Raw genomic sequence first — 27,394 nt, forward strand, 5'->3', positions numbered from 1 at the left:
GTAAAGGGACTATTATTTTATTCATACTTTTATGCACCAACACTAATTGAAGTCAGTATGTGTGTTGATATTTGAAAAATATTAACAATGGAAATTGTATTAACCAGGTACATTTTCAAAAGCCATTATAAACACAGTGGGTACTTTTTCAGTAGGCTGTTAAAAGGACTTTACTCGATTTTAAAAAGGGACAAAAAAAAAAAAAAAGGTGTCGATGAATAAAAAACTATTTTTATAACGTTAAAATTTATATTGCCTTTGTTTAGCACTGGTAATCATCTGCAATAAATATTCCTTCTGTTATGGAACAATAAAAAAATGCGCAGCATCGAACCGAAAATTTATTCCGACGTACGAATTTTTACGGATTCGAACAATTATAATAAAACCTTTATTTTTGTAAGTGATAAAATCTCTCCGAATGTAAAATACACATGTCGAAATGTTGTCGGCTAAGGTTATTATTGAACTTATTCAAAATTCGATACACCCGGACGGCGCTACTTAATAGTTCCTTCGGATAGGCACGAGAGGATTATTACTTGATATTTTGAGTGAACAACGATAATTAATACATAGATATATATTTTATACTCGAGCTTGTCATAAACATGAAAGCATAAATCTCTGCTCGTACACGACATGCACGCGCACCAGTTGCAGCCGCCAATATCACTCTTTATATACGTGGAAACGAACCCAACTGTCATAGCCAACAATGATTATTACATTATATGTACACACATAAGTGTATCCCACGAGTCTTGGTGATAAATGCGCCTGTATTTATTGTTATTGTCATTATTATATTTAACACATGCAAATACTTTCTAGACGGCTTAGGGCTTCGTGGCAACAAATAGGCCAGTGCCGACCGACGCGGCCTACGAAAAACTTATTTTCCAATTAAAAACATTGATTTTGCCACGTCAAAACTATAATCACAATCTCCAAAGGCGTACACGAGGTCGGTCTACTTTCAGACGGTTTAATTTATAATAAATGCGACAAACTGTTCACAAATGTATAGTGTCTCATCTGAAATTCAAAATATCCCAAGTTTAAATGCTGAGAGCACATTGCACTATTTTACATGTAAGTATTTAAATGTAGTTCGGGCGATGGTTAAAGTTGCCCGGGCGTCGGCTGTAACTATGACGAAGACCGATAGTGTACTGTTGCTCAAGTAAAAGAGAGTAGGTCGGGGAGGAGAAACCGAGAGCGTCCCAGGGATTTGCATAAAGCCGGACACGTTCTTTTTACCCGTCGTTTTCCGCGATTTTTTAAGCCCTCTGGGAAAGAACGGGCGCTTGGCGATAATTTATATTTGTAGCAAAAATAAATAAATCCATCGACCACTTTTTAGTCGTCCACGACAACAGCGAAATAACAGCGCCGCCGTTAAGTTACTGTGGGCGTAACAAAGTGCTCATGAGACGTTTTAAGGGAAAACTTATCGGTAATAACTGTCTTGCGTGTCATAAATTCGTTATAAATATCATTGTGTATTTAAGTCTTAAAGAGCATAACTTTGGTACTACAACGACACGACCACATCTGAATAACATACTTTACCGTATAATAGAACCGTATTTGAACAGGAGAGCTCTATACACGAATAGATTTCTTTTGGATAGCCTTTGGAGTAACTGCAATGGTATTTGTGTCGTTGTAATTTTATTGGGTCGTTTATATTCAATTTTAGGCGTTTCCGCCTCTTAACACACTGTATCAAAGTGATACGGTTATTGCTCTCTTTATTATGTATATCGTTTCAATACGGCTCATGCGATTTATTAAAGTATTATACTTTAGATCAACGGCTTTAGTGTAATAAAAATACAATTATAAACGATATATAACACAGTAGTGATTCATTGAAGGTGACATTTTTTTTTTTTTATTTCCTGTGTCGGAAAAGTATTTCAAAAGTCAATTCAAAAGCTTTTAAATTATTATCGAGACAAATTATGTGCGCATAACATTAAAATTGTCGGAAAGACCATTTGAACTGTATGAAAACTTGTTTGAATGTTTTATAATTTTTTTTTTTAGCTATTATACAATAATTATTGTAATAAATCTGTTTGTCGGCTGAACTTTTCAAGTGGTAATTTAAATGTAAAACCGAGGTGTGTGACAATGTCGAATTAGTATATACGTCCCCTTTGTCGCCTTTCCCTCCAACCGACCGATTGTTTCCCGGGAACAGCGTTGGCGACGGCAGCACCGTTGTACATGCAAATGATTTAGCGGTTTTAATATCCACCCTCCCCTATATTGCACAGCTCTCCTCTCCGCCGCACACCGCCACCTACGTTTATTATTACACTAGAAACGGACCTGTGCGCATAAATCAAACTAGCACGTTCCCCATGTCACTTCCGTCCGACGCGACCACATCCATAGTAATATTTCGCCGTGCCATCCTTCAATTGTTGTACATGAATTCTGTCTTGTGTGCAGCAACCTTCAGTACGTTTATAAATATACCCACGTGCATTTTTACTGATATGGCGAGGGGTGAACGAGACAATAAAGCGTACACATATAGTTTAATTGATGTATTATTATCGGAACCGTGAGATGATGATGGCGAAGGGGGGGTAGTGGTCACTAATCCCGGAACGGTTAATGAATCCTGGGCTAATCAATAAATTTGAAACAAATGCGTTGGAATCGAGAGCGGGTCGGCGGCCATATCGTTTTCGTGAACGGAACAACAATATCAATAAGCACTGCATGGAAAAATAATAATTGATCGTACATTAATGAGGACTGAGTTATTGGTGTGATGCCTGGAGCGTTGCGGGTGGTTATTTTAGAAGTTCTCCAGCACCCCGGGTGGCAGCGGCGCATATTGGTTGCATGGCGTCGATGGTTGGCGCCTAAGGTATAAATTATATTGCTATTATGGGGTATTTATTTGAAGAGAATTGTTCAACAAACATATTCCGTGAGTAAGTTATGTGTAATGGTGTACACGACGAATGGGATATCGGCAAAAATATAAACGACCGTAATAATAAAATAATAAAGAAAAATAAATCCTGTCCAGTTAAACGCCACGCCGCTCGAGGGCCAGTCGCATACTATACAAACGAACAAAGATAATATTTTTTTCCGTTGTCTGCCGTCTCTCTCGCTCGCGTGGCTTTAAAAAACCATCTAGAGATGGACAATTAAAATTAATTCTCGTTTTATTCGTCCAATAGCACACACAGTTGCGCGCTAGACTACTCAAAACCGATCGGAATGCCGTTTCTCGTACGAATGTTACGAATGCACACAAGACTCAGTTAACTATTGCAGATTGTCAACACTAAGCGTGTGCTACGATTGAACCAAAAGCTCATAGATTTTGGGTCGGTTTTTTCTTGTTTTCAAATACGCGAGGGGAAAAAAAATTGTGTACTCGTAACATAAAAAGTTGACCGTACACACGACGACTCGACCATCAATCAATGACATCATTGGGGTAGGTGGTTGTGCCGGTGAAAATTGTTATTTTGAATAATGAAGTCGAAAAGGACTCGTCGCCGTGTCTTCCTTTATTAACCCTACGGACATCGGCGACGGAGGCTTTGCCGAAGCAACATGTGCCGCCTTGGCAACTTGATTGATGACCGACGTCTGCACACCACTACGCTTTGTTGCGCCGCCCACATTTCGCAATTTACTTCCATAATAGTTCACATGCCCTTTCGCTATCAACTTGTACTTTTTCGACCTGTACATTTCCCCTCCGTTCGGACACGTGACGAAATAAGCAACACCGGCAGCAAACCATTCGGCCGAGTTGACTTAATGGACCGTCGAGCAAACGACCGTATTCCAATGGAAACACGTCAGGTATGTTGCACCAAACTTTCCCGACATGGCGGCAAGAGTGTTTTGCCGAGACAACGCACCGACAAAAACTAGGCCGACTCGATCATGTAAAATAAAACGGGCTTCATTGGATCACGCACAGAGTACATAAACTATTTTATTAGTTTTTTTTTTAATAGGACAACTAATGCACATCTCCCGGACAATATCTGAAAAGGAACTGTTTCTAATATACCTGTAGAACTGTAACATAAATAAGTTGATGCGCCTCGGGCGCATCGTAAAATAGCAATAGTGATGATAATAATAATACAGCGCACGCGGAAATATAATGTAGTTTAATAGTCTGGCTTGCATTCATATTTGAAAGAAATGGCATTCAATAAAAATACAATTTGCATAAGATAACAACAAGGGTCAAAGCAATAAAGCGGCTCGGTATGCAACAACGGGTTCGGAATACACGAATAATAAACGATAACATAAAATAAATAACGAAAATTAAAGACTACAGCGTTTGTTTTTAACATACCGTCACCTATGCTGCGATACACAATAGTGTCTGACGACTATATTTATTGGATCAATTTATATTTTTTGCGATTATCGAAATACTGAGCGCTTTTGTTTGAAAAATTATGTCCGTCACGTGTCCGGTGAAAAAAAAAACCGGGTCAGATATAACATGTACGATAAAAGCATTCCCACGCCAACGGGAAATATAACAGAGGAATTCGGGAGACACGTTAATCAATTCTACTCCCTTGACTCGCGTCGTCTCGTTCTTCACCTCTAAAAACGCGTAAAAAACTATTCGATAAAATATCGGCCGTGGTTTCATACGCGCTCTCAGCTGGACGCTTTCGAGAGAGTACACACACATGTGCTCGTTTATTATTATTAATAAATATATATTTTTTTTTACTGTTGTTGCGCACGTTTTCGGTCGGCAGAACGTGTTTGTTTTTTGGAGTGTCCGCGTAAGACGCGATGATATCAAATTCGTGGACGGTCATCGTGCACACCGCGCGCGTTGTTCACGCCGCCCGACAAACCTGTTCCTCGTATAATAAACACACGGTCATGTTGGCAGTGTGGCACTGATACGGCGTGTGTGATTTATACCGAGAGCACTGTGCGGTGTCTGAATAACGATCGCGGCCAGCCGGTTATGACAGGCCGTCCGAAAGAATGAAATGTAATAAAAAAAATACCGTATACAACGTAATATAAAAACCCTAACGCGATGGCCATTGTTACTGCCTTGAATAGACGGTCAGGGGCGAGCGTCGTCGTAATGCACAGAATACTCGGACGGACAGGGGGCAGGGGATGCGTCGAGAATTCAAACAACGGCGGCGGCGGCGGCGGCGGCAATAGACAACGCGACCGGTTGCAAAGAGTTCCGGATTAATGACGTGGTTGGGTTGCCGGTAACGATGCGGCTGCTTGCGCGCGGACCGTCTTAATCCCTTCCCTTTTTAAGGGAAAACTTATTAGAGACTTGTCGGGGGGAAATTCCGCAATAGTAATTGTTTTCGGGGGGATGAGAGCAGAAAGAAAAACGAACCCTATACTCCGCAGCGCATTAAATCCGCTAATCCAACTTGATTTAATACTACTGTATAGTATTACACGACAGACCGTAAATCTTGTATTAATAACACTTTGATAATGCCAAACAATTGTAAATCTTTTCGAAAAATGGGAACGATTGGGCTTGGCCACATACGGACGGTGACGACGACGCCACCGAGCCGATCCCCTCCCCTATACTGTGCGAGCAAACGATAGGCAATTCGTTAGATTAATCGTTTGAATCCGTGAAATATTACTGTGTCGAATAGGTAAAACACAAGCTATTAAAAACCAGTTTTCTTCGATTTCTTCTGAAAAAAATCCACACGCGAAAGGCATTTCGATTTTACAGGAAATCGCTGTGCATAACATTATTGCCGAGACTGCGTTTCGATTGAACTCTATAATTATTATCACTGTACTCCAAGGATTTGTGAATGTAAATAAACATTAGCCATCTTCGAATATAAAAAATAACCACCGTGGAGCCCGACACGAAAAAAAAACACCCGGTAACTCGTATCTCGTGTTGCAAGAGGAGTTAATCATAGTGCTCTTTTCAATACTACTCGGCACACTTTCATCGGTTTTATTCGGTACATTACACGTATTGACGTTACGCGGAATAGATGTCTTCGATTATGAAATCCATATAAAAAATATATAATGCCAATTCGTGGCGTATTTGCCTCGAGTGGGTTATGGCAGTCCGCAAACGGCAGGAACGACCGCAACAAAACTTAATTTATACTAAAATAATTATAATTCACAAATACGTTCTCGGCAGAGTTCATGATTTTTTTTTTTTGTTACTTCACTAATAGAAACATAAAGTGAACGTTTTTCCGTGAAAATTTAATACAACCAGTCGTTTTATACTCCAGTAAAAATGTGTGCCGATAAAAAAATATTTTTCATAAAAATACTGTTTTGTTCGTATTAAGCGAAATAAATATAAGCGAATCTCTTTTCCGTAATAACGGTGTACATAAAAAAAAACGTTAAATAAACACTGTTGAAATATGAAATTATGAACAGCTTCTGTATGTAACGCGCAATATTGCCTTGGTCGTTACATTACACAATTGTACTCGGCAAATAAAAAGTAAACACTTTACTAAACTTTTCTAAAGAACCCAAACTAAGTAAAAATAAAAAAACTTCAAACATGAAACACGACTTGAATAACGGCGGCGGCAATCAGAAATACAATTAGATTGTCAAGTTTGGTATGTCCAAAATGTTGAATTAGTAGCAGCAAGCATTATGAATCATAATATTTTGTCAGCTCCGCATGGCAGACTAGTCGCAGAACTATAATATCCAAGTTTGAATCAATTGAAAGGTAAAATATATATTTATTTTTTCACGGTGACCCCCGTCGATTCAGCGGCGTTACTCGAATGATCAAAATAACATTGAAACGAGTCCGGCTGAGAAGGAAATATTAAAAAGGACCATCATCAGTTGAAATTAATCTCATCAGTCATGATGCCGCCGTGCGCTTAACCCGTTTTTGTCTCAATAATCAACATAATATGGAAACGTAATGTAACATTACTAATGTACGTTTTTTTTATGAATTATAATGCACGCCAGTGTCCGCCCGACAACCTCACGACCCCCCGAAGTTCATATCGCATTCCAGTTTTCGTTAATTATATTATTTACTTAGTGTTTATTCCGCCCAGTTTTATTTAATACACACATCGACGCCTGCACTAACGACGTTGTAATTTTTCTTATCGGCCAATTCAAATTAATCATTCGCAAAATAAATAGTAAGCCATGCGAATTAATTTTTTATACAACGGCGTATATATTTTAGAAATAAATTTTACGGGGATTTACTGGCAAGAATGACAACTAGACGAGAGGGAAAAAAGTCGAGGTAAACGCATAGTGGCCAATTTCATTTCACTCATTTTTCACTCGACTTGTTCGCCCCACCAGTCCTCCCCCTTCGCTCACGCACCTAGGCGGCACTCTTTTTTCAACCAACCCTACTTTTTCATCATCATCGTCGACTACGTTCTACGCCTCTTCTTCCCCTTATTGCCCCCCTCCGAAGTTATCTCGTGAATACAAATGAACCGCATTACCAGATGCTATATTTCACCTCTGGAAGTTCATGAAACAGACAGGGAGGCGAGGCAAAACGAATAGAGTTACGAAAAAATAATAGTGGCACCGAGATAAGTCGTCCGACTATTAGCGTGACAAACCTAATTAGGTAACCATCGGTTAAAAAAAAACAAAGCGCGTAACTTTTAACAATATAATCTCAACTTTTTTTTTTTTAATAATAATAAATTAATCACTACCCGTAGCCAGTCTTAGACTGAACACTAAGTACAATGAACAAGTTCATTTAGCAAGTAAAAAGAAAAATTGAGTCGGTTTGTATCAGTCGAATACTTTTAACAGTTAAATGGAAATTAGTTAAGGAAAAAAAACCAACGAATGCAAAGTTTACGTGATCAATCACAACTAAATACGTTTGAATTATTTTTCAAGCTAACTATAAAAAAATATGGAAAGGATATAAAAACTTTCAAACTTGTGGCTTTTTTACGCATCAGAGAAAATGTTGCAAGAGATTAATAATATTATGTAAATTTCTGCACTTTTTTTTCTATTAGATTTAAAATTGAAATAAATTGATTTTTTAAAGCGCATTTCATACCTATGAAGCAGCCCGAAGTCGTACATTTCAGCTTATTGTATGAACGAAAAGTATTGAATAAAAATGTGAAAAAAAAAAAAAAAGAATGTATAATCAATTACTTACTAAATACTGCCCGAGGAATTAAGAGGAACGACTAAAAAAATCTCGATTGACAAAGACAATAATGAAGTATAAAGGAATAGAGTATCAACACTTTTAGGAAAGGTTTTTTTTCTGTTGGTCCGAGTACACGTTTGATCAGAGAAGAATTAAGCGGCTGCAGTGGTTACACGGCAATGCTTCGGAGGAATGTTTTATAGAAAAAAAAAAAACACGGTGTTCGCTTCTTAATCTGATGAAAACTACCATTGCAACGCCACACGCACGTAATTAGGCAATTAAACACTTTTAAACATAAAACACGCAGCTTACCAGAAATACGTCCTCAAGTTATTTGGAAAAATATTCACATAATACCAATCGGTTCGCCGATGACAAATACATTGTTTTAATTGGATAGTTTTTAATTTATTTCAAATTACTCGTGTGCCGTTTAGTTGATGCGTTTACGGATTGTCTTTTTCTTGTACAACTTAATTCGTAACGGCTGACTTACCTGAAAAATAAATGTAAAATAAAGTTTTTAAGTGAATTTCACATCATGTGTACATTATACATAAATACAACACAAAAGGTTTTTGAGTAATCGTGACAGTCGTAAAATAATAATAAAGGAATGCGACACGTTTGTATGATACCCTTTCCCTGTCCTGCTCAGCTTACAGTTAATCTCGTTTTTCTTAATTCCAGATCTCAACAAAAACGTCTCATTTTGTCACCAGCTCAACAGGCTCTACAACGGCCTGCACGTTATACTATTATCAAGTGACAATCGAAGAACAGTGATCCTGTTTATTACTTTAAGGCTTTACTCCAATAAACTATTAACACCAAGCAGTGCCTTGTGCGAACCGTTATTTTAGTAAAAATCATACTGGAACGAACAAATTAAAAAAACGAAATCTCAAAGAACAATAACAATAAATCAACGGTCACCGTCGCGCCCCGTTCTTCACGGTTAAGTTCCAAGTAGTAGACATTTGAGAGGATTACATTCGGTAAAAAAAAACGGCTTAATGGGCGTTTAGCCAGAACAATGCGCCGAGGTATCTGTCAGCACAATAATTAGATATTAATTTCTCACTGCTCGTTTTCAGTTCACCGGACTCGACATCGTCAGCAAGTGAGGAGGAGCGAGTGCGTTTTTACTGGTCGGAATCACAAAATTCTCGTTCCGAAAACCACCGCGGTGGTTTATTATTACACCACACGGTAGTCACAGGTATGTAGAATACCTGGAAAACGGACAAATCGCGTCTACGGTGTATTTGTTCGCGTCGACAAGATTTAATAATTAAAAAAATCACAAAGCCCGCGGTAATTATACCAGACGCGGCGACATGCAAAGGTTACCGTCAGAATGGAAACAAGCGAGTACAGTGCAAAAATATTCACGCACATTATCGTAATGGACGAAATCCTATACGTTTATACAGCGCTCGATTAGAGTCCTTAGCGAACATTTACAAACGGTTTTTTAAGGGGCGCGTATACGGCCGCGGTGGGCAAACAAAAACGGTCGTCGTTTTTAATCTACCAAATGGACGTCAATTACGGTACTTTTCGAAAAAATTCGTCCACAATATTTCTACACTCGCGTAACGGGACTTGCGACGGCCGTAAACAGATAGCGGACATATTCTCCAATAGCCGCCGTACCCTCCCTCGACTCCCCTATCAGGACCATTTCTCACCGAGTTTTCACGCAAGACAACGATTTATCGCAAAAGAAGGAGAGAGTTTCAAAGACTCGGGGCAACGTTCACTTCTCCGGACGCACGCGATGTCAATTTATCGCTCTTTATTCAAATGACGCGACCGTCGCTGCCGCGGGTTCTCTCCTTATATATATATATGCGTGTACATTTTTTTATCTCGACTTGGGCAAAAATCCCCGTCGAGTAACCGCAATTTATCAACTACTAACCCCCTCCAGCCGAAAGCTCCTTATCAGGCCGACGGCGGCGGGTAATTTATGGTCGTTTTTTCGGCATGCGGCGCAAACAATTGTCATGCGATACACAACAGCTGCGCATACGTGACAATGCCGCGGAGGTGTCGCGAACACGGTAACGAGCGGGGGGGGGAAGGGCGGCGGGTGTAATAAGGCCTAAATACCCGTCATTATATGTATCGGTCGGGGGAGGTGTGATGTGCTCGCGGAGGTGTTGGGATACAATGAGAGCAGGAAATTTCACGGCAATACGGTCGCGGAATCCAAACACGCGGATTAGCACACCTGAAAGTATGTACACACAATAACGACACACACACCGGGGCCGATACACATTGAGACGTGCGCGTTGCAAAAGGCGCGCGGTGTCAAAGAGCCGACAATTACACCCAAATAACATCCTGTGCGCCTGAACGTGTACATTGTTGGCGGCCATTGTGTTCGAGACTTACAGTCGGTCGTTTGGAATAATTTGTACAATATATTTGTACGTGCGGTGACCGCGGAAAATCACATTGATTTTTTTTCAAAAGAAATATATTCGTCGGATTTACGCGGCCCGTGGAAAAAGTAACTGAGGCGACAAAAGCCGTTTATAAACATCGATTTAAAGGAATTCCAGTAGTCGTTGTTCGCATTGATTGTACGTTACAATATTCCGGTTCGCGAGCCAAAAATGTTTGTATAAAAAATCGATTCAGAAATGTTGATAATAATAAACGCGCACAGCGTAGTCGACAGCAAAAAATTCGAGACAACTCGAGTGTCAGAACATTTGTCGGCTATCGCGTACTCGGATTACAATTCAAGAGCCGCGTTTAGATAACAGTCCAAAGTGTTGGCGATAAGCCGAAGATGACACACGTCTAAACGCGAAAATCATGATTCATAATATTATAGAAAACGAAATGAGAAAAAATGCAAAGCTAACGGTTCTAGAACAGAAATGCGTACGGCGACCACACTTAAATATCGAAACAGAATACATTATTAAAAAATTATTCAGGTCACATTTGTGTTACGATGTCAATGTAAATACAGTGCCAGTTAATTAAGCACGGCCAATTAAAGGGGAAAAAAAATAACGTCCCGCATGATAAAAAAAACTATTTCGAAAAATTTGGTCATTCTATTTTTTGTTAACACTCGCCATGAGTGACCGATCTATATAATAAAAAAAGTATTAAGGTCTCGTAGATATAATTCTAAACAAATAAGGCGTTCTGAAGCGGACATGTTATTTTTTGCAATCATCGCGGTCACGATATGTTCGAATGATGTTCACACACTGCTCTTGTTTGTGTGAAAACGATACGGAAATTGTTTAGCAACCGTTCATACTCACTGAAATATTTGGTTTCGACACCGTTATTACATTTTTTTACATAACCCGAAGGAACTACACAAAGTGTCGAGTGCAAACGTCGCACAGGTCGACCACTACAACGGTCTACTTGAACTGCGCGTAACAGTTTCTTACGCGGTCGAGTGATTAAAAAGAACGTTAATGGAAAACCAACGCAAACGTTTTTTGACGAGCAAACGCGGACGGCAAAGCAAAAGGCGGTTGTTCCGATCTCGAGTAATTTGATGGCTGTAAAGTAATACTGTGCAAATAACGTTGAGAACTGATATCGGAAACCTCTTGGGCAGGGCACGAGGAATGCAACGAAAAATACATAAAACAGCCGACGACGGTTATCAACGACGAAAATCGCGGACGTAACCGGATACCGTGTAATCGTTATTGTTGTGCGTCGCGCGCGAGTCAAAATACAACAGATACGAATCGGCGGCCGTTTTTTGTTTACAGTCCACCACCAGCCGTTCTCTTGTGTATTAGGTGCTTGGGCACTGAACTCGTCGGCTTTTCTCGGCAGCCGACCACCTCCAGGACGCGGCGGCAAAAGGTGCCCGCGATCGATTTATCATCTCCGATAAAGCGATCGCGATCACACTGCCAATAAACGTATGTAATATACTCCGAGTCGCGTTTTTTTTTTATCCTCCTCCATCTATGCTGGGCTTTTAGAATAACACAATTTCATGTTTTCACGGGGCTCCGATGACAACAAATCGAGGACGACACATCATTTGTCACCGTTCACCCGGCTCGGCTTTGTGTGCGCGTCAACCGGTCGGAAAATTTTCGGGAATTAGCCGTAGGGGACAGGTGTGCACACGGTATTGCACAACAGCAGCAGCAGGGCACACGTACCCGTTTTTCAACCAACGAACAACGGCTGGTATTTATTGTCACCATAACTCACGAGCTGAATTGCGGCCTTATTAACGAACAACGGAGAGAAGTAATAAACCCTTACCCGGTCCAAACTTCTAATTACACTATTTTTGAGTTTATTACCGACTGAATTTGCGAGTGCGCCGAGTGAAATTTAGTAACAGCGCAATCGATAGTTTTAATAGAATCATCGCGGTTAGTGCGTACGTAAATATGGTTTTAATTCCAAAAGTTTGCAGAAAGGGCTGTGACGCGATAAAAATGATGTTGATAGCCGCAAGGTATATCGTGATATTGAAATTAGAGTCAAACATGGTTTCCCGGGATGGCGTAGGTATGATTTCAATTTGAAAATCTGCATAATTCCGAGTCTCTGTTTGTAATTGGAGAGCTGCCGACGCGGTGTAAGAGAATACAAAAGGTTGTTGTCGAAAAATAATAAAACGTCGAAATCCACGGGGAGAAACTAGAGGCCTAGGGGACGTCTGTTATCTCCGTGTTATCGCGACTCGCAACACAAACAAAAAAATTAAAATACTGACGTGGGGTTATGTTTTTTCGGGGTCGTGGAAATCATGCGTCCACCTAAACCGTAGCGTGTCTAGGTACCGCCGGTGTGGAAAACATCGTATAATGCGCGTCCTTATCGAAAAAATTGATATCGGATAAAAAACCCGTACACGCACATAATTATTATTATTACTGTTATTGTTACAGTAAATGACACTGTAACGTCGTTCAAAAAGACCGCCGCCGCCGCCGCCGCCGCCCACATTAATCTTCGAGTGTGTTTGTTTTGTGCGGACGACGAACGCTCACAAAAATCGTAATATCTATTGTAGTTGTGCACCAGCAGATAAGCGATAGGACAGTATAAAGTGACGGTTGTAACGTTTTATTGGACAACCGACTGACGCGACGTACACATACAAGTCGGTGTATAATCATTACGGATCATATGTAGTACGTGTTCGATCCATTCGCACATTGATTTATAGGAAACGGCGACGTCGTCGGGACACATCCGAAAAACCGCATCGAATTAAAAACCGGCGACGGTAATAAATTAATGGATCGATCCGAAAATGGTCGGGACAACTGTCCACCCGGTTTGTCTACTGTGGTCATAACGGGTATAATAATAACGAAGACTTATATGGAACTATAATCCATACACATGAATCTGTCCGTGTAAGAAAGAGTTGCGTTTTTTTTTTTTATGGAAATTTACCTTACTTCCAGTGATATTTAATCAAATCAATCTTGTCGTTTGCACAAAATTACGTCTCGTTTGACAACGAGGACAGTTAAATAATTCTTAACCCACGAGACGGCCATTAAAATCTACAGCTGTTCGGACCAACGAATTCCTAAAGCCCACACGGACGAACACAAAAAATGTGGAAAACACGAAAAAACTACTCGAAATCGATGAAACAACACCATAGACCGATCGAAGTTTGTTATTTGACCTTTGAGTTGTTGATAGTTGAAATTATAATAACAAAGTGTTAATAGTTCAATTATTTTTCGTTGCAACGACACTATTAACAACCGTATGGTAATTAATACTGTATTTTAAATTCTAAAATAATTAGCATTTGACGTTTTTAAACTAGTTCAATACGTACATGTGGTATAAATATTATAATATAGGGATAATATTGTATAACTTACTGTGTTGTATAAATAGAATTAATTGTTAGATCAAATAATAATAGCGTACAGTACAATAAATATAAAACACAGTTGTTAATTATTTCCATAAAAAAATTATAATGTACATAATACGTTAAAAACAAATACATTACATCTTTTGAACTATTTACATTTGCATGAAAATATTGAAATTAAAGGAAACAAATCAAAATGTCGTTGAACTTCTCTGAACAATAGCAATATGAATAAAAATGTTTGTCCCGAAAGTAGATCATTTATCTTGAGATTTACATATCTCGTCAATCATTTAGTTTTAGGGAGTCTATTGAAGAGCCGATGAGTTATTGAGATCATATCTGTGTTTAGTATGACACGGTAAAATAACGCACAATAAATATGCCATATTTTTTATAGTCCTTTGAGATTTCCTATTTCAGCTCAATTTACATAAAATCGAGAGGGAGATAAGACGATGACCCCATTGATGAATTTCTGTCGATATTGTTTATGAAAAGGTTTTGCATGTATTATTGTAGAGTAGTACTTAACTACTCGTAGCTGCTTGTTTTTAGAGTATATGAATAATTACACTGCACAAGCTTTATACGGCAAAGACGGCATTTCTAAATTTGCATGTATTTATGTAGCACATAAAAAACGAGCAAATCATTTTTAAAAAACGTTGTGGTTATTAACAGCCAGAGAAAAGATATTACAAAAATAATACCGAAAGCGAAGTATTAACGAATTTGTTTAGACAATAAGCATAAAAACTTTTTAATTCGCCTTAATACCCTAGAGGGCTGACAAACGTCATGACAAATTTTCTTTAGTCCTCGTTTTGCTTTTTAATCACAAGACTAAACTGTATTTTAAAAACTCCAGTTTGTCAAGTTTGCGATTAAAAATATTAAGAAAACAGTTTTAGAGAAACTTTAGGTAAGATCTCAGGTCAAACGCATTGATTTTTTTGTCATTGAAAGTGGTTATAAGATGTATACTTAAGATCGGTGGAGAAGGTAAAGCACTCACCGCGTTACCGAAATTGATTAGTTTTTTTCTTTTGTGGGCATAAAAATAAACTTCAAAGTAACTAGAAAGACTTGAGATATATATTTTTTTTAAGTGTCACATAAAGGTAGAAAAAAAAAATGCTTGGACAAATCTAATGTAAAAATTATAGAGTAGATAATCAAATACTCGTGTGTCAATGGAGTCTCAAATAAATATAATTCAGTAAAAAAAACAACAATCAGGTGGGCGATAACATAAAATTCATAGCTGTATGTTTATAAAAAAAAAAAAAAGGCAACTCGTGAGACTTTCAGTATGATATGTCTCATTTTCCTCACATTGACGTCCCTCCAAGATGAAATAAGAAACTTCATACACACTCACATATATATTTCTATAATTTTAAGTACCCAGAAGAGTTAATCCGGCGTAGGAAGCGTTTTTTTTTTCTTCTTCGGTTCTTTTTGTAATAAGTAATTTGTCAAAGTCACCGAACGGCAACGATAATGTTATTCTTTGCAGCCATGTTACACATATACATACACACAAATACATTTCGAGTTAGACGTGGACAAGATAAAGAAAAAACCGCTGGCCGTTACACGCACATATTGTGCGTTTAAAACATATTATTATAATAAATATTTTCAACCGGTCTTTTTTCGTTTATTGTGCGCAAATGTCTGTGTGTGTGTGTTGTCTGCGACAAAAAATATTTGCACAACACTGTTGACAATAATTACATTTTTCCCTGACTAATTCGCAGTAAACATAATCGTTTGTATTGTAGTCCGATACTTCTGTAAAAGATGAATTTCAGCATTTCCTTTGATCGTATGACGGCAAAAAAAAAATAAATACGAAATATTAACACCAAGTTCAGAGAAATCATTACATTAAAATAAAAAATCGATATTACGTTGGAGGTCATGACGTGTATCACCAGAAGAATGATAATAAATGTAATAAATGATAATAAATGTAACGCGGTACAGTTAAACATAATACAATAAGGTTAATTGTACACTATTTTTTTAGTAGAAAACAATTTTCGTTCACATCGTTTAAGTGAACCCAAGCAATGAAACATTTAATTTTAACTACCAGAAAACGCTTTGACTTCCGCTATTTCTCAGTGTTTGTTGTTTTACAGCGTCAAACTTCATTACTAACAATCTCTTAATGTATTCTATAAGTAACCCCCTTAAAGTATCTAAATAATTACATTAGCCCGGCAAAACAAAATGTAACCTCGATTTTTGAGAAAACCATGTGTTTCGTCAAGTGAAAGAGGCATGTGGCACGCGAAAAAACACCAAACATCGATTAGTGTCTAAACAAACACAGACCTATTACGTAGGGTCTCTTTTAGTGGTGACCCAGACCACTAAGGACCCCTTCGCATCCCATATAATAAATATGTGACACACCACAAGGTCTCTACGAAATGCAAAAACAAAATTACACGCCCGAAGTTAAAAAAATAGCCAAAACTCAAATGTTTTCCCAGGGAGAACATTTTTTAAATTCTCTATCCTTATTTTTTTTTTTTTCCAAACGTGATTTTTTTTTTTTAATAGGACTTTCTAGTTTTAGTAGTCAGTTGTTAGATAAACGGGCAGTCACAATGCTCTTTGAAATTAAACACCTAAAATTCATCGGTTTCATAAATAAGGATAATTAATTACAACAAGAGGAGACCCCACGCGATTAACCGTGACGGATGTGAAGTGAGTAGGGAAAACGATATTAAACCTCGAGGCTGGGGATGATGCCGCGTACGCAAATGAATAGGGGAAGGGGATGGTAGGAAGCGATTTATAACGCTGTTAACTCGCTACTACGGCAGACCTTTACCTTGTTTTTGCAAACACTCTGTAGTATATATTATAGGCCAGCTTGCCGTCGACTTTGGGGGTTTTTATTGCTCCTGTGGGGTAGGAGCGATGCAGGATAATCCGGGAAAAGTCGATTTTTCCACGCTTCTCACCAAAAAGACGTTTCTTCTCTTTTTATTCCTTCACTTTTTTTTTTTTTAATACCCAAACTTCGGTAACCCGACAGACGTTGGCAACCCCAATGAATTATGGTCAGTTAGTTTTCTATAAAATGTACGTAACGCAGAAGAATAATATAAAGTAGAGAAAATTGCAAATCTATCTAAAGATAAAGAATTGAACGCGAGGCCGTTGATATTGCATTATAGTGTTGTGTTTGTCTACTTATAATATAAACCCATGTGAAGTGTACCAGTGTAACGTTGTACAGGCGGAGGAGTCGTGACTTGGCCATTTCAGTTGTGCAACTGTCGAGTATTATATTATAATAGACTTGAAAAATCAATTTTACTTTCTTCTCATTATCATTCATGCAATAGCAGCAAGTATAGGCCTGAGCGCTTCTCATTCAAACCGTTTTTTGTCTGTAAAATTGATCGTTATACATCCAAAAATAATGCATCACTACTAAACCCGAACGATTGTAACCTATTTATTTTAACTTGGGATATCTTCGGTGTACAATACTTACATTTCAACTTGCCTCGAGAACGCAAAATTCAAATTTAAAATATTACTACAATCGCGCAACAGTTAAGTGAACCATGACAAACTTCTGTGTCTGTAATCAAACACGGTATTTGTAAGTATAATATCCAACTCGACAAAATCAATACTTTTCAATTAATAAAATTAAAAAATAACTTTTAGTAATTAAATTAAAAATATTCTTAGAAACGTTTAATTGAACGACAAATAAAGATTTATTAAGCCGTTCGCCGAAACACGTATCTTTTTTTAGACGTTTCTTCCCACCGCTGCCGTTTTCCACAAAACCTCTCTAAATTAAGAAACAAAACAAATAAAGCCTCCCTATTTGCATAAATAAAAACAAAACAAACATTTCAATATCGTTTCGAAATGATTTTCCATCCGTTTTTACCTCGTCGTAAATTTTATTGTGGTAAAGTCGATTCTAACAAATTTAAAATGTTCTTTAAAGTCTATACTTTCCAGACATATTTGTATGAGACAATATTTATTTATTTTTTTGAAGCCCACGCACTATTAAGAAGAGTTCAGCTATTTTTATTTACTTTATTGCGAAGGGTATTTCTAAAACATAAATGTCCAAAACTAAACTAACTAAAAAAACAAAACGTTCATCTAAAAACTTATTGGTCGCAAATCAAAACGCTGCGAGTAATATCATCGCAAAGTAACCAAACAAGCTGATGCCCGTGTAATGTTTGATTATTTTTTTTTTGTGAAAATAATATTTCATAGTTCGTTTATTGTTAGACCGGCAGACAATTGTACACGTTTCAGAAAATGGAAATCGTCAAATATTTAAATCGGTTCGTATGCGGGCTGCTAATGCACAACTTCAGGACCGTCTGTTGTGTACTCAAGTCAGATTTTAACATCCACACGCGCAAAACATTTCCCCCGAAATTCGTTAATTTAACCGATTGTCAGTCCGCTGCGGTTCGTTTGGCACGGGGGTGGTGGCGACGCAGCTGTGCAGTGAGATGACGACCGACGATGGGACCAAAGCTGATGACAAAGCCAAATTATTTGTATGGTCTATATCCGTTAATTTTCCTACACCGTAATAGCGAATAAAAATATTTTTATTTTCTTGATTTTTACTTGCACATTGCTCACCTAGATGCGGTGGGGGCGGCGGTAATTGAATATCTCGGCGACGGCGGAGAGGCAAACCCGTCATCGTATCAGATTACCCTCCTCGTAGGCTGACAGCGTTTTGTGTTCTGCTTATTATGCGACACTACGTCGTCTAAAACTCGTCTAGCCCTTTTAATTTTTTTTTTTTTTTTTTGCCAAGTACAAACACACCCCAAGCGCGCGTATAAAAGTGAGCGGCCATTGTTTCTGAGCGGTTGACAGTGAAAAAGAATAAAAAAACAAGGCGACGGTGACGGAGAATGGCGGCTGCGGTAGAATTGCCTGCCAATTATAATACACACGTATGCCAACGGAGCTATTGAGGGGTAGGCGCAATTTCCCCTGTATCGGTCACCGGTTGTTTACCAGTTCGTAGCCCGGACTCTATTGTGCAGTTAAAGGGAAGAATAAGCCAATAGGTTTTTGTAGGAGCAACGGAGAGATGGATTCTTTTATCGGGCTCCTCGTGAGTAGAGACGACGACGGTCGGTGCGCTCCGCTGTCGTTTTACACGCATGCAAATGGGGAGGAAATAAAAATAATTTTACAACGGTGTACACAAACACCAAGTTATTCGGAGACAACAACATATTACGAGGCCATACGCAGAGACGGCATATTTAAGTATGATTAATAGACGATCCACCTGGCTTTGTGAAGGGTAATATATTTCATATCAAATATTGACCGTGATCGTGAGCACCTCGGTCGATTTCATATATTACCGTGTAAGCACTGAATAATAATAATAATAATAATAATAATAATGGTAATAAAGGCGCATATATTTAAAATACTCTTCAAGTGCTCGCAGTGATGTTCAACGGTCAAGCCAATTACGGCGCATGAATTATCGGCATTTCTAAACAGAATAATAATAAAAATAATAACAGTCTGATGATGTTATTACTTAATTTTATCACCCAAGGGTCATTTCATCCCTCCTCTTACGGGCAGCTCGTAAAAATGAGAACAATATATGTATTGTCATGACAATTTAAATTCCGTAGTCAATTATATTTTATAATGGTCCATTATTCATTATTTCTGGAGGTTGTTACGGCGGAATAGAATATATAAAAAATAAAACGGATAAACCGAGAAATAACATATTCAAGACAGTCGGGTGCAAATAAATCACTTGACACTGCTTAATTTACGTACTTGTCGCGGCATTACCAAAATTAAGTATACTCGTATTATTTTCTACATTGTAGAAACGTATAATGTTAATAATTTACACGGGCGCGCATAACAACGAACGTTCAGAAATAAAAAACTAAAAAGCTTTTAAAATAATCGTCCGTTTAATAAATGAATAAACGCGAAAACGTCTCGCAAAACCATTACCGTCGGAAAATTGAAAAGGATAATTTCACATTGACGAGCGACTGTTGTCGGAGACGGAAGATGCGAAAAATAATAAAAAATCAATTTTTGCACCGACCAAAGTGGTAATTATCGTCGACATGAGTAAAACGTGTCGGTTAATATAGAAAACCGCCGGTCTCTTTTATTTGTTCAGTTAATTATAAACTATTATTATGGTGTACGCCCAATGTTGTTTGTCATTGGCATCCAGTCGGTTTTCCGCCCAAGAGATGTAAAGAGAAATTGGTCGGACGAATTTTTCCAGTGTAATAATTTATGTGTACGGCGTCCGTAAGAGGAACCTCTCGACACTCGCTCTGATATTACCGAATTTCATTAATTGAAGTCGTTTAATAATTTATCATTTAACGGAGCGGTAAAAAAAACACAAACAAATATCAGCTACACGATGGAAACAAACCGGCCGATTTCGCTATGTGGGACGAACACTCGGACACGGCGACGGATGTTTGTTCTGGTGTAATTAAAAATACCCACAGAATACGTATTTTATTCTTAATAACGAACACGTATTTGTTTTAATTAATTTCTAAAGCGATTGCGCCCGAAGATAATACCGAGTACACAATGTAAACAACGTACACCGAAAAAGTTTTCGTTTATTCGGCGCGTAGGTCCAAAACACCGCTCGGGGGCAAAGCAGCCACACAATAACGGCGGTCGGTCGCCGTTGTTTTTACAAGACATTAAAAAATAAAAAACTTTATTTCAAAAATCGTTATCGATTTATTACGAGATTTATTGGCACGCCGACAGTTCGGAGCACAGCGCGTTTCCCATTTGGTATTCTATTTTCCCGCACAGTCGAGCAAAGACAACAAATTTAATTTGAACCTCATCTACGAAAACGAGCTATTGAGCGAATTCCGTTTCAACGGCCAACCGACGGTTTCTAAAAAATATAAATTGCATTACCGGCCAAGAAAAACCTTATGGCGGACAAAGAAAAAGCTGAGCTTCGACGGAAAAACTAAAATATTGCGTAGACGGAAAACATCACATATTTTTCATGGCTGTAGCAGCGAGTCGAATAGTTTGTTCGCCATCCATTGGAATACAAATTCGAATCGTGTCATTAAGCGAAAATTCGAGTGCTTTTTTTTTTTTTTAATATTTTACGAGAAAAAGTCATCAGGGAAATGGCGAGGAATTCATTCATTCGACTGCACGTTTCTTTCGAGTGTATTTTGTTTGTTCATAAGTTATAACGCCTCGAATCGAGACGACCGACGAAAAGGTGTGAATTATCATTTTATAAAAAAAAAACGGAATTGCGATGTCGGAAAAAACAGTGCGACGCGCACACCGATTGTGTTTTCTTTTAATTCGGAAAACACTAGTCGACCCACACGGCACGTCCCCGCGACGGTGACCCAGTCGTCATCAACAGTATGATTTATCACCCGAGGAATTCCAGTGACCGCCGCGAGCCGTGTGAAAACCGCCCGCCCGTCACCGCCGGCGTCCTACTTTTTGGCCGCCGCCGCGGGGTCGGCAGTGTAATTAGGACGAAATTCCTAACTGTATTTACACAGAGCCCAATTACACGCGCAATGTCCGACAACCGATTAAGTGTTAATTATTCTTGGACGCCGCAAACAAAGACGAACTGGACACCGTGTAGTAAGTTGGATCGACAGACACACAACGCTCTAGTTTGGTCGTCGGACGACACACGGTAAACGCGCGCCATCACAACGTGACCGTACGCACCGGAAGAGATACGCAACTCTCGTATACGCCGCCTTCCTCGCGGATAACCCTCAGCATGACGTCGCGTCTCGTACTCGCCGTCTTTTCACCGGATCATCTTCGAATCATTAATAAATACAAACGAAAACGTACCGGCCATTAATCTTTCGACCGATGCATGTATTGGTGAACGTGCGAAATCCAAAATCATCAACCGCCCCCGCCGGCGCATGCGATCCAGTGATTATACGCTTTTGAAAAATCATACATTAAAACTGTTCTGGGACGGGGAGGATTTCACCGCGCGGCCGACAAATCCCGATTGTTCAATCACGACGCAATCATCGTGCCGTTCCCCGGACGATTATCATAATGGGCCAGCAATATATTCGGGGCGACGTTTTACGGTAATATGTGCAAATCTCAGACGAACCGAAAACAGCAAGAGCCGCCAACATTGGAAATAAATATGATTTTTATACAATCGAAAAGGAATTCGGTGTTTGCCTTTCCCGGAGAAACATTCGACACACACGTACGTGTGTGTGTGTTGACTTCCTTTTGTACGCGCGCAGGATATACATTATTTATCGCGTAAAAGGGATCCGGCCCTCGTGGAATTCTCGTCCTACCCGTCGTGTCGACATCCCTATAGTTCGGTCACCTTTCTCGCGCTGTCCCGCCGGCGATTACTGACTAAAGCCAATCGCAGGAAACAATACCTGCAGACGTTCCAATAATATGATGCCGCGATCACTTTGGATTCCGACGGTATATTGTGATTTACAATTACCGGATTCGAAAGACGCGCGTTTCAAAAGGATCAGTTTTGGTTTTTTTCGTTTCGGAACGGAAAGTCGTCGCATCTACTCGACGGCGTCCACATTATTCGTGTCCAGTGAACCGTCCCAGGAATCGTACCCGGAGAAATCGGAAAAACCGAGTAATTATACACAGACCGCGATAGGATGTGTCAAGAAACACCACAGGATACGGGGGGCGCATGCATACAGAGCTCTGGCCACAAGGGCGGCGAGCAGGTGCGCACTCTGGCCGGCGTACAATGACGTCGTTATACGGCTGCCGACGGGAGAACCGATGAAGCAAGACGCGACGACAGTATGTGTGTGTGTGTGTGTGTGTGTGTGACAGATCTTCCACATATTCCGTTTGCCGAACGCCCAAGTAGAACAATACCAAAGACGCACACACACTATTTTAGTAAACGAATATAGTGTTCGTAATTTGTACGCCATTGTATTACTAATAATATACAGACACAACCCTTAAATACATAGACGATAATGACTAGAGATATTCGTTTTTTTTTTCGTGTCATCCTACTGAGTCCTCTTTGGACGCATAACGTGCACCAGCCCATAGAATTATTCGATAAAAGGGGTAAGTACCACCTACGTTAGTGAACGGCCGTACGATCAATGACAGAGAACGGCTGTGAAATGACTTGGGACCAAATCATACACACGATGAGACTGCGTTATTTTATGTCTCGTTCGGTTTCACGGCTGTCGTTATTTCCAACGAAGAACGGAAGCTAATGACTGAGAGTTCCGAGTACATTTCCACCACGAAAAAACACAATCGGAAGAAAATTAAAAATACATTTCGATTGTTAATTAATGACAATTCACGGGAGGCCCGGTGGTGGTAATGAACAATATAAAAACGAGACGGCCACCGAAAAATATGCTGCCGGATGCGAAAAGAGTTGGAAACGTCGTTCTACACACGACGGACTGGCCGATGTAAAAAAATAACTGTCGGGCACAACCGGGCAAGAAAATATCGAACCCGTGTTATGATTTCAAGTTGAATCTGACGGTAAACACATAGCCAAGCCCTTCTGTAAGCGTGCAAAACAAATACTACAAACAACGTGGAAGATGCCTATGTGCCAATGCTAAATTCCCATACGCACATGGGCAGGCGCATAAACACATAAATTTCATAAACGCCGCTTTGATTAAACGCCTACTCCAACCCAATTCGCCTCGAGGTGGTGTAATTAGACGCCATATATTTTTTATTTCCAATAAAACCATTTTTGTGGATTAACTGCTTGCGAAATTCCCACGCTTCGTGGATAGTAGAAAAACAAACGTTTTAGAAATCGCTTAAAAAACCGCATTGACAACTCTCGAGTTTTAGGCGGATACTTCCACTGCACAGTGGAAACCACCACCACTACGGTTGACGTTTACCTATTGTTTACCTGTACGAACACACACATACATGACGAGTGACAATCGATACGAGGGAAATATGCGGACTAAAAAGAAATCTTTAACAATGGGGACTAATATAAAATTAATTCGTCTGACACGAGTAAAAAAAAAATCCAATTTCGTTGGGATGTGCCGTTATTGTTTCAAATGTTTACACTGCGTTTAATGGATGTCAGGTTTCCAGCGGCAGTTTATCCAAAATGTAATAAATGGCACAAAACATTACGAATGTTTGTATTGAAGGTTTTTCATATTGTAATGTTGTATACGCGACGGCAATAATAATTATTGAGATGGGTTAAATGTCTGTCTGTCTGTGTTTATAATGTTTTATGTACGGCCCAATAATAACCGCTGGGAATAAACCGAAATTGTTTGAAATATTTCAAGTAATAGATTTTACCCCATCGAAACTCTTGTTAGTACTTATGTAACATGAAAAAAATAATTAACGGGTACCAATAAACGAACATCGCCAATAAATACCGGTAATGAAATGAGTCTTAATTTATCGACACTGCGTTTTTTCCGAATTTATCTTACACCTTTCGATTTGTACAATAATAAGATGCCAAATAGGAACAAGTCGACAACCGTTTTTTTTCTCGCGCCTTATTTTTTAAGGTATAGTTCTAGTGCATTAAAGGCTGCAGTCGTCCGGTAAACGATTTTTCGAAAAGTGTGCCCAACGAAGGCGAACAATTATTTTAGTACGATTTCATTTGGGCCAGTACACTTAAGTACGAGACGCGCCTAAATAATTCACGTATAAAAATTCGGCATTAAAATACATTTAGAAAATCGTCCAGTTTATTGCGTTTAACAGATGCGAATACACTAATGTGGAATGAACGCAAGTGAATTGGCCGAATTAATTGTATTAATTAACAAAGCGAACGTGGAAATGTCGAGTCGCCGCGATCCAGATAATTTAAAGTTTCGCAAAACGGGTCTAATACACGATAGTGGTGCTAATGGAAAAACAAAAAAATAATAACAATAAATTTCAACAGAAAACAAAATGCGAAAAACTTTTAATCGAAAACAACACTTCGATGCATTCCAAGAGTTCGGTCAATTACGCCATATTAATATCTGTCGAGGATTTGACAGAGGGGGTGGTTGTGTGCAAAGCTACACATTAAACAGTCATCGAAAACTCATCAACACAAATGCACCGATGGGGAAAGGGGTGAGATGAAAAAGGGACCTGTAATAATTAGCTACAGAATATCGTAAAACACACAAACACCCCAATCGGTTTTTGGCATGGAAATATTAAAACCAAACAGGTGGCGGTGCTTTCGCTAACCCGACAGTTGTTTTATTTAGGGTTTTTATCTCTTGTCGGAAAACCGTTTTTTGACATATATATATATTTAACTCGTGATTCAAAATTACCTCAATACCAATAGAAGTGCAAGTCCTGCAGGACTTTGGGCGTCGATTTAATTTTTGGTTGTACTCCGATATTCAGGTAAACTAAACTATTTATATTCGTAGAACTTGACGAGCGGTCAGCGACGAAGCGCAAAACCGGTTTAATTTTGTTTTGTTTTAATTATTATATTAGACGCGGCGGTGCTCGACGGTCGGCTTTATTAACACAACACTCGGGTAACGGAGTAAAAATCGTTGTAAAAAAATTACAGAATTGTCCGCACTTATCGTCGAGAAACACACGTTAAACGATTATAACTGTTATCACTGTGGCTGCCGAAGTCGAACGCACAAAAATCACTCGACGTCAGCGGTGCAGCAGTTTGTACGGGACGTCGACGGTACCTCACTCGGCGGCACACCAAACTAAACTGAACAGTTGTTGCCGCTGCCGCCGACGTCAGTCCAGCCAGCGCTGCGAAAACGGTGCCAGATAACCGGTCGAGGGGTCGCCGCCGCCATGTACTCATCGCAGTGAACCCCGTCCCACGTCCCCACTAGAAATATATATATTTCATTGCGTTTTGCACGTGTTTGTTTTTCGCCATATTACACTGATAAATTGAATACTTTTTCAGTAATAAAAAAAAAAAACATTTCGCGTGTGTCCGAATCACATCATCCGAAAAACATTGTACGGACTAAATCGTTTTATGGAAAAAATTCAAAGAGTTAAGCGCGTGCGTACACCAGTAACTTTGACGGAGCGGACTGAAATAAATTGGATTGTCTTAACTATAGTTGATAGTCAAGTCGATATTTACAGTATCTTCTGATTTATGGCAAACAATTCCATATATTTTTGAAATTTATTATTTCTATGAACCGTATAGAAATATGTGTTTTTTAAGCGGCTAATTTTTCTCCACGTTCACTCTTTGGGTAGCTTCAGTAAAAATATTGTGAACAATAAATTATGCGTATAGATACAGGGTAAAAAATTATTGTATATAAAAAACACGATAGTATAACACTTCGCCCTTAATACAAGTCTATGTATTTTTAAAAAATTATACGATAAAAGTGTACATTTTAAATAAAAAACTGTAGAAAAATGTACGAAATAAAAGTTGAACATTTTTTTTTTTTCCACATATTTTGAAACACATTAAAGCGTTGAAAACATTATTTTCCAAGTGCTCAGTATAGCGCTTAAAATAACACTTTTTATTGCTATAAATATTGAGCCTCGATGATAAGCATACAATGGCAATGGTTGACCGTAATGGTTATCTGTCATAGTTGATACTATAAAATTTATTAATACATATCCCATCGTATGTATATAAATATTTCTGTACAAATATGAAATGTAAGTAAAAAAATCACGATAGAACTCGCACGCAAATGTAAAACAAAAAGTAATTTGGGTTTCGTCGGTACACGCGATTATACATTTATTATTGCCCCACAGTAGGGCGTGAACTAATTTAACAAAAAGTCTTACGTTTTAATTGCACCCACCAATTTTACAAGCGTATAATGTTATTGAGTTGTTTATTCTAATAATTGTTGTTGGAGTTGCAAGTAGTGTTTGTATTATTATTGTTATGGTTATAATTACATTCGTTTTGTGAAACTCGAACTTTCATGATGTGCTGCGATCACTCGGAAAAACACTCTAGAACAATTAAAACGCAGGAGGATACATTATTTCTTCTAGTTTTTTTTCCTTTTCCGCCGGAACAAATTGCGCTTATGAAGAGTTAAAAGAAACAGACCCTTATTACTTTAAGGCATCGGGTAAGAAAAATAATCCTACGAGGTGTCTAAATGTCAAAAAAAAAACCGTATAGGTAGATACCCATGTCACCCTGTAATTGACTATTACACTCACGAGGCGGCCCAACTGGACGGGGTTTTACACGTTCA

General features: G+C 38.8%; 1 protein-coding gene across 10 annotated transcripts in view; it reads right to left on the minus strand.

Annotated features, from left to right (window-relative positions):
* Positions 1-25,907, minus strand: part of LOC126906116 (ephrin type-B receptor 1-B) — an 85,771-nt gene extending 59,864 nt beyond the window's left edge. For 7 of the 10 annotated variants that reach the window (XM_050686413.1, XM_050686412.1, XM_050686410.1 and 4 more), the window contains exon 1: positions 25,484-25,906. The gene's annotated coding sequence lies outside the window, so the exon portion shown is untranslated. Of the gene's footprint in view, positions 1-8,509; positions 8,694-13,624; positions 13,644-25,483 lie in introns of those variants that run through there. The other 3 variants (XM_050686405.1, XM_050686407.1, XM_050686414.1) reach the window with 3 other exon arrangements.
* Between the last annotated feature and the right edge of the window lie 1,487 nt (positions 25,908-27,394).

The sequence above is a fragment of the Daktulosphaira vitifoliae genome, unplaced genomic scaffold, assembly GCF_025091365.1.
Source record: "Daktulosphaira vitifoliae isolate Bord-2020 unplaced genomic scaffold, ASM2509136v1 Scaffold_4, whole genome shotgun sequence".
Lineage (NCBI taxonomy): Eukaryota > Metazoa > Arthropoda > Insecta > Hemiptera > Phylloxeridae > Daktulosphaira > Daktulosphaira vitifoliae.